Source organism: Thalia democratica, chromosome 3, assembly GCF_965202585.1.
Source record: "Thalia democratica chromosome 3, ktThaDemo2.hap1.1, whole genome shotgun sequence".
In the NCBI taxonomy this organism is placed as follows: domain Eukaryota; kingdom Metazoa; phylum Chordata; class Thaliacea; order Salpida; family Salpidae; genus Thalia; species Thalia democratica.
The window spans coordinates 80,337,281-80,347,387 of NC_139167.1; the positions used below are offsets into that span (position 1 = coordinate 80,337,281).

The following is a 10,107-nucleotide window of genomic DNA, read 5'->3' on the forward strand; positions in this document are numbered from 1 at the left end:
ATAACTACAGGGTTGCCACTCGTTTTTTCAAAATTTTTTTCCAGGTTTTCCAAATTTCTTCCAGGGTTTTAAAAGTAAACATTTTTAGGTCTATTTTTAGTTAAAAATTAATTTCTATAAAAGACACTGTGTTAAATAGTACAACAACATTTAAAAGCTGCTGTAAAGTTATATTAAATGTATCTTTTGATGATGACAAAAAAATTTTATTTATATGATAGATTTTCTTTGTCAAATTGAAATTTTAGTACTGAAAATGTTAAAGTTATTAAAAATTCCAGGTTTTTTTGCCTAAATTGTCGAATTCCAGGTTTTTCAAGGTTTTTCCAGGTTTCCAGGTAAAGTGGCAACCCTGTAACTACCATAAGATTTAAAAGTTTTCGAGACAAGCATAATCAGGGTGGCCACATATTTTGGAAAATTTCTCCAGGTATTAAAATTGTTTTAGATTATTCAAAGTACATATATTTTTGAACCTTTTTTGTTGTAAGTTAATTACAACTTAAAAAAGGTGTTTTTTGATAGATTTAAACTACTTAAATGACAATGTTTTTAAAAACTTTTAGTGCTTTATACTTTTATCCTTAAGAAAAACTTGGTACAAAAAAAAATCTATTTGAAAGATGTTTTGTCTCTACACAAAACTTCATTTAAAAACTCCACGTTTTTATATGCCTGAATTTTCAGATTCCAGGTTTTTCCTGGATTCTAGGTTTTGTGGCCACCCTGAATAAGTTATTCGAGTTTGACAACAATTTTTAAGTAGCCAAAATTGTTTCAATTTATTAAATTTAATAAAAATTTTATTTGAATAGACTGAGAAATATAATTTAAATATAAGAATCATATTAAAAATTATTTATATTTACAGGGTTTCCACTCTTTTTTTCAAAATTATTTCAAGGTTTTCCAAATTTTCTCCAGGTTTTTAAAAATACATACAATACAATAAAGTACTCATTTTTGGGTCTATTATTAGTTTAAAGTTTAGTTTAAGGTAGGAAACTGTGTTAAATAGTATAAAAACATTGATAAGATACTGTAAAGCTACTCTAAATATGTTTTTAATAAAAAAAATTTAGATGATGACAAAAAAATTTTTATTTACATGATATATTTTTTGATACAAATTGAAATTTTATTACTGAACATGTGAAATTTGATAAAACTTCAGGTTTTTTTTTGCCTAAATTGTCAAATTCCAGGTTTTTTCAGTATTCCAGGTAAAGTGGCAACCCTGTATTTACAGAATGATTGTAACAGATTTAGATAAAGCACTAAATTTTATATTAACACAATCTAAGATAAGTGTGAAAAAAACTAACTATTATAGAAAAAAAATATCTACTCACTTTATTACATAATGATTATAAAAATTCAAGTAAGGTTAGAATAGTCAAATGGTAACTTTAAGTTTGTAAATGAAATCTTAGAATGATAAAATAATACTTTAAAATAGTTCCTTAAATAAAATATTTACATTTCTAGACATCTGAAAAAAATACATCATTTTTAATTTTTTTAATAATTTTTAATTAAATTTTTTTTAATTTGTATGTATATCTACATTTCTTAAATCAAAATAAAATAGGGTGACATAAACAAGCATTTAAAAATTAGTTTACACATAAAAATATTATTAAGCTATAAACCCTCATGTTTGTCAGTTTACTCATATTTATAAATAAATAACAACTCAAGATAACAAAAAGACAAAAAACATGTCTTTCTTAATCAAAAAAATTGCCAGCCATAGATTAATAACATTTTATAACCAAAAAAAAATGTTTTTAATTATTTTACCCTTAATAAAATTAAAAAAACATAAACCAACATTATATGGATTCATACTTCTTATTAATAAATTATTCTTAAAATTAATCATTTAGTTTATTTTAGGAATAGTTATATTTTGTTTGTAACATAATGTTATTACATGTTGTTTCATTGACTGTATCATTTTCCTACTACCGGGGATTTTATAACCTTAAAAAACAATGCTTTATAACATGTCTGGTTGGGAGTTAAAGTGAAAAATTTTTCGCCGGCGGAGCCGGCGAAATGCCTTTGAAATAATTTTTTGTATCAATCTCAAAAATTTTCACGCCCATTTTCGATTTAGGGAATTCCCCCTAATGTGAAATTTTGTGTGGGGGGCCCTAATAATTTAGTGCGTACCTTACGCGGGTGCGTACTTCTTAGACCGCGTACCTTATAGACGTTAATAGCACGTTGTTACAAACTAAAACGACGGCTGCAGTTCTAACGTCGCTTCTGATTGGCTAATATATTACAATTTTTAATAAATTTAACTTTGCAGTAATAAAACTTGTATTTCATTTTACTTTTATGTATTTTGGTTTATCACTTCACCTCATAATGTTATGAATGAAAACATATACAGAGCCTTACAACTGCAGCCGACCCACTTAAAATATGGCTTAACTTACCTTACCTAATTACTAACATATTTAAATTTAAACAACCCCTGTCAAAAACTATATTGTTTAACCTATAAAACAGAAGTACCACTTGAGTTATTACACAATGTTATAAACAATCCAAAAGGAATATTAGTGATTTTATTTTTTAACAAGTTTTTGACAGAGTTTGTTTAAATAAAATAGTTAACATGCTTGTATACCATATAAAAAACATGCTTTTAGTAATTATCAAAATAGTCTTTGTAAAGAGTCTTTATTGTGACACTATCTACTAGTATGAGTGATGAAACTACCAAAAAACACTTGGAAATAATGCTGCACAATACATAGTATCAAGTTTGAGATAAAATAAACACCTATGTTAATTTATAATGTCACAATAGAAATTCCAGACAAAGGCTACTTTAAACTATTAGTAGTGTTCCAAAAAAAAAAATAGCATGTCTATATAACAATCATATGTAGTCAGATAAAAGTCTGGTTTTATCAGCTAGTCACAGTTTGTTTATCATAGCTCTGTTAAACACTAAAGGGTTATTAACATTTAGTTCTAAATATTATTTTTTTCTTTTATTAGCTTTTAAATACACTCTATAACCACTACAAGTAACAAACCAGACTCTTATCTAAATTAGCATTATCAATTATCACACTGTACTACATAATTCTAAAAACATTTAACAAACATCTTGTTATGGTTTGAACAGTTTTTGTTCAAAGAATATAGTTAAATGCTTGTATATTATATAAAAAACTAACTATTAATCGTTTAAATAATCTTTCATAAGAATTTTTATGGTGACACTTTCTAACAGTGTATCATAAGTGTTTGTTTTATACAGCATTTCATTAACTAAAAACTGGTTTAGACGAAACTAACAAAAAACATTTGGCTTAATGTTACACATATCATCAAGTTGAAGATGAAACCAATACTTATGATACACTATTTTATAATGTCACAATTAAATTTCCAGACAAAGACTTTTTTTAAGTATCATTAATATTCCAGAAAATTAGTTTAGCATGTCTTTAAAACATAGTCATTTTATAAACATCATGTATAGTCAGACAACAGTCTGGTTTTTATCAGCTAGTTACAGCTTACTCATCACAACGCAATCAACAATAATATCCACTTAATGATTATCAATTTTATAATATATTTAAACTATGAATTTTGTTACCACTTTTATTTATAATCACTTCAACCAACTGAAACAAACCAGACTTTTATCTAACTTAGTTATATAAACATATAAAAACACAAGCTAAATATCAGTCAGTTGATCAAGCTTTCTTAATTTTGTTTGTGTTCTTATATGTTTGTATGTAATAAAATATGTAACTCATATTTTTTACTCTATAGCTTCAATTGCTTAGTGAATTAAATAATAATAATAAAACATTTACTTAAAAAATTTATAACAATATGAATACCAGGGTTGGCAGTCTATAATTCAAAAACTGTACTCTTGTAAAATTTATATTTTATTAGAAACTAAGCAGCAAAAGCTGTTAAAGCATTATGTACTTTACATTTAGTTGATATCAATTGAGTTTGAGCACTAAATTAAATTAATGATGTTCTATGTTTACAAAAAAAATATTTAATTAAATAAATAATATTTAAGTATTTAAAATTGAGAAAACATTAAATGCTTGGCAACCCTGAAAAATAATCTTGTATGACATTTATCTATCTTAATTAAACAAAAAACTAACCTCACTAACAGCTGCAATAGTCCAAGAACTGACATGGTTCACCAAAATGGTTAGCAGTATTGAGGATTGATTAGGAATTATAAAGATGGTTGATCTAGCATTTAAATAAAGATGCCCAATTTGTTTCTGCTCAACACAAGACTTTTTAGTGAGTTTATCAGTATAAAGTAAATCAAACAAATGACCATGAGTAAAAGGCTATTGATTTAAGAAATTTTTTAAACATACAGATATAAGACTTTTCTTTGAAGTTGTGAACAAAAAGAAAATAAAACACATGATAATGACAACAAAGTAGTACACTGTTGAGTTAAGACAATTTTTCAACATACAGGTAAAGACTTTACTGTGAAGTTGTGAACAAGAAGAAAATAAAACACATGATTATCAAAATAAAGTAGAAGTCTGTTGATTTAAGACAATTTTTCAACATACAGGTAGAGACTTTTCTTTGAAGTTGTGAACAAAAAGAAAATAAAATACATGACTATCACAATAAAGTAGTACACTGTTGATTTAAATCACTTTGACAACATGCAGATGATGTAGATTTGTTTTGTTTTCTTTCTTATTCATTCATAAACAGTTCAAGTTTTAACTGTCATTGGTTTTGAATTGTATGTGCTTGTACTTTAAGTACCTTTTATTACTTAATGAAACATATAGAAGATAAACTCTAAAAGTACATATGTAAAGAAAGTTAAAGTAAAAATTTGATGACCTACTACTTCCAAATAAACTTTTCTAAAATGAATTGCAAATTTTTAGAAATTTCTGCAAACAAAAATTTTCTATAATTACGTAATAAATAAAAACTTTGTGCAAAAAATTCACTTGGTGACATTCACGAGGACTCTCTTCTCTCGCTTTGACAATTTTAAGCTAATTTTCAACTTTTAGCTCTAACTTTTTTAAACCTTGTTTTTTTCAAAAATAAATTTTACCATCATGTCGAGCACCGAATTCTGCTTCAAAAAACACCAAACACTTTATAAAAAGGATGAAAAATAAGCATAAGAAAGCTTTAAAACTTCAAATCTTTGAATTTACACTACTTTTTGTTTTAAATATCTTTCAAACTTTTATCTATTTGCATGATATGAGTTAAAAACAATTAGCAGGTATTAGTATTTGAACCGTGTTCATAGCAAATATCTCTGCTATATTTTTAATTTCAGCTTCAAAATCTTCTTTCTGTAAAAGATTTAAAATTGTAACTGTTCATTAACTGCTAAAACAAAATCTGTATAAGTAAATTTAAATGTTTTAAATCAAACTTTGATTTAATATAATAACCATGAACTTGAGATTAATAGTTTAGTTTATGTAACTTACTATACAAACTTGTTGGTTTGTTTATTTAGTTTTCAAATAATGCTTCACTCTAGTTTTAATGAGATATTTTGTTGTAATAAACTCCTTAATAAACATTTACGAACACATTGTTAGCTTAACTTTACAAACTATGTTTAACACATAACAAAACACTAATAAAGCTATTAACAAAAGTTAAATTCATTATAAAAACTGTTAAAGAACATATAGCTTTTATCTAAAAACCATAACAAACGTACTCATTAAAGTTATAATAGGCATTATATAACCTATTTTGACACTTACAATTCAAACTTCACAGTAAAGATTAATGCAGTTATAGTAACAAGTTTTAGTTATAAAAATAATTTTTTAAACCATAAGTCTTTCAATACTTTGACTTTTTTAATTTAGTTTTACTTATTATACTTTAATATATATACCTTAAACTTATTTTTTCTACAATTGTTTTGATTTATTTTAAACAACTGAAGATCTCTTGTATCTTAATATAGGAGTGAAACATTGTTTTGTTTATAATAAACTGTGAAAATAAAATATAATGGTCTTTTTAAAGCTACTTAAGTTGAAAAACTTTCTATTACTTGATTTATAGCAAATTGCAATATCATTTAAAATATGCAAATTTTTTACCATCAAAATTGAATGATAATAAACAAGTATAATTTTTTTGGAATTTTTTTCTTACTTTTTTTTAAACTTGCCAATACTTTAAAATAAACTTGTCTATCGTTTCTTGCACAAAATTTCATGCTAAAAAACCCCAAAAAATATATTAAAACGATGAAAAATAAGCTAAATTGAATATTAAAATTTCAAAGCTTAAATATAAGTCTTATCATATTTGTACATTGAACACTAACTACTGTCAATAACTATGTGCCTATATATTTTGTTGAAATTAGTAAATGATGTTTTAAGTGTAATAGTTGTTGACTTTTCTTTTAAGTTTATTTTTTTTTTATAGCTCAAAAGATTAAAATCACCATATATAAAGTTTAAGATGGGAGCTCAAATATCTATAAAGTTGGTTTTGTCCCTAACCGCTAGTAAAACATTCAATCATTAATATGCTTATATTCATGGATAGTTCCTTATCTCTAAAGCATATGTATTCAAGTAGTTTACACTGATATTAAAAACGCTTACAACTCAGCATTACAGAAACGATAATTAGAAATATCAAGTCAGTATGGACTTCATAAATTCTTAGCGAAGTGGTTCTATAATTGTAAATAAATTATAAATTAGCTTATTATTACTTATAAACTAAACAAAAATTTTATAAGTACATACTATGTATTTAAGACCGTTTAAGAAAAACCGTTTAAGCTTAAAAATCATTTAAAAATGCTTTCTTGAAGCACTTTGATTGTCTTGTTTGGTTGTTGAAAACAAATAAAGAATGCAACTCTTTTGATAAAAAATAAAACTTTTTTTATATATTTTTCTACATACAAGGTATAAAATTACGTAAACTATACAAAAACATATAAGCTAAATTTTACGTTGTGTCTAGATTTTAACTTTTAGTAGACTAATTTAAAGTAAAACTATGTTTAGTTGCTTTTTTAAAGCGATTATACTAACTTCTTTCAGGTGTTTTAAAGAAATCCATTCAAAATACTGATACAGTCATTTGCTATATTTGCAGTTTTACAAAATATAACTTTTAAAACTAATTAATAAACTAATTCATTTAATTTAAGCTCACTTAAGCTAATTGTGTATGTAGACATATATACAATAAAAGTTATTCTTCAGTTATTATCTAAGAGTAAAAACAAATATATGCACGACAACTAAATAAATTTCCTAAAATAGCTAAACTATAAAAGTTATTTTTAACCACAATACAACTTGTTAAGTTTTTCCACTAAATATTAAAAAAACTACGGAAAAATTCCTCACCTTGATCTATTTCGTTCGAATCATCGTCTTGTGGGTCAGTTGCACGAGATGGTAGAATATTGTATCTAAAAGAAAAATAATATTATAGATTGAATAACTTTACAATTTATAATAATCGAATTTTTAATTAATCATGCTTGTTAGAGATTTAAAAAAAACAATCTTTTTATTCAAAAAGTTAATAAAAAGAAGAGATGTTTAACAAAGATTTTAAGATAAAGAATTTTAAATAAATAAATAAATAAAGGTTAAGAAATTTATTTTAAAGTTGCTAGAAATAGCCATATTTTAGTAAAAATATTAATTAGAACGGTAGTTGTTTCACATTAGCAACTTACGGTTCCAAAGTGACTTCTTCGTAATTATCTTCAACCTCAACAGTCTTCTTGGGCGGGAGGAGGCCTTCCAGTTGCTTCAATACTTTCTCATCCTTCAACCCGCCTGGTGGAAAAACTACAACGAACTTCACAACCATCCTTCCTTTTATCAGCGGGTTTCTGCGCTTCGGCATTCCTTCCCCAATTATGCATTTCACCAAGCAGCCGTCTTTGATGTCGCCTGTGAAAATTTGATCTTTTCATATTTAAATATAGTGATTTACCACTCAACCATAGAAATAAAACAAACAACTACATACAGGGTCCGTTTGTGACGAGAAGTTTTCTTCCATCCAGAGTCTTTATGACGCGCTGGAGCCCGGTGAGAGCCTCATTTGAGGAAATATCAATTTGCAAGTGCAGGTCCATGTTGTTCCTCGTGTAAACGTCGTGGGGCTTCTGCTTTAATCCGATTATGACGTCACCTGCGATCTTGCCGGGCTCCTCGTCTCCCGCGCCCGTGAACTTGACTATGTGTCCCGTTTTCATTCCTGTGAAAGTACAATAATGTAATGTTTGTTTATGAAACAATAAAGACTATTAAAACAAGTACGCTAACTTTGTTTGAGAATTCAATTGAATTTAAATAAATTGTTTAAATTCTTTCTGCTTAAATTGTGAATAGTTCAGATTTTTTTAATAATTAAGTGGCTTGGTTATCTCATACAACTTATCAATGTGTTTGTAATTAATACTTTAAAAAGACACCTTTAGTTAATAAAGATTAAGATGTTTTTTAAAATAAAACCGTTTGTGAAATGTAAATAATAACAAAAGAAAACCTTTATCAATGTGAACTAAAATGATTAAGGGTTGGGTAAAAGACTTTTTTCCATGACATTTATTGCATTTGTCACCAATAATGTTTCCTTCACCATTGCAAAAATGACATGTTTGTTGTATTTGAAAACCACAGATATTATGATATAGGTTAACATTAATTCCAAAAACTTCATTATTGTTCTTACAAAAAAAAGTTTCTTAACAAATATATATTTAAACTGTTTAGATCATACAATAAAGTACTAATGATATTAAACAAAAATATTATATATACATATTACAATACTAAAACACTCACCCGTCAAACCATGTTCATTCCCAAATTCTGATAGATGGACCTGATACCCTGACCATCGCAGTCCCTGCAACTTCTAACGTTGCTGCCCCCTCTACCGCTGCACTGCTTGCACACAACCTTCCTGTTTATTTTCAGTTGTCTGGTGGCGCCGCTGTACATTTGCTCCAACGAGACCTTCAGCTCGTGCACGACGTCCGCTACCTTCGGCGGTCCGCGTTGCCCACCCACTTGAAGCAAACAAAAGTTAAAATGAATACCGATAACTACATAACTACCAAAAGCGTTTGGATTGTAAACCTTTATCATATTGTAAAATCAAAGTATTTTTCAAAAAGTTATTACTAGGATATCTAAAACTACGTGCTATTTTTAAGTATAAACCGTCATCAGCATCGCTAAAAATTTTGATATTCTTTCCAAAGTTTTTCCAGCATAAAATTCAACAACTTACTTCCACCAAAACCGAACCGAAAGTCGAAAAAGTCCGTGGGGTCCTGATGTTGGTTCCTGCCTCCTTTCTTCAGAGCTTGCTCGCCCCCCTCGTCGTATATTGCTCTCTTCTCCTCGTCTGACAAAACCTCGTACGCGTAAGATATTTCCTGGAACTGTTGTGTACTTTTGTTTGAAAAAGAAAATATAGAAGTGATGTGATATAAGTAAAGGAATTTTTGAACTGTGCAAAACTTGTTTGTAAAGAAATGCCTTAAAATATAAAGTAAATTTAAGTAAGAAAAATCTCCTTTAACTATTGAAGTTTGTAGTGTTGGTGAGATTAAAATTACAAGATATGGAGTTTTTACTTGAAATATTTAAAAGAAAAGAAATTTTCTGAACCGTGATATATTTGTTTCCTAGATGAAAGTTATTCAAAGTTGTACTGTGCAAAAAAGTTAAAGGCAAAATTAATATTAGAACTAAAAAGCGAATACTTAAATAGAACATATTATGTTCAAATACGATTTTTATAATCTAACAGTAGAAGCTTAACAGCATTCAAATCTAAAAGTTAGTTTAAAATGCATTATTTTTCTAAAAAGTACTATACTCAAATTTTAGTGATACTAAATATTTTAAATCAAGTAAAGTAACTTATTGAACTATCAACGTAGAACTAATAGAATACCTTCTAAGAAGCTTGATTGTTTCCCGGGTTCTTATCAGGATGAAATTTCATGGCCATTTTCCTGTAAGCTTTTTTCAATTCAGCATCAGTTGCTGTTCTAGTTACACCGAG

The 10,107-nt window shown here is 27.0% G+C and overlaps 1 pseudogene; it reads right to left on the reverse strand.

The window, feature by feature from the left end:
* Positions 1-6,713: 6,713 nt before the first annotated feature.
* Positions 6,714-10,107, reverse strand: LOC145832599 (dnaJ homolog subfamily A member 1-like; annotated as a pseudogene).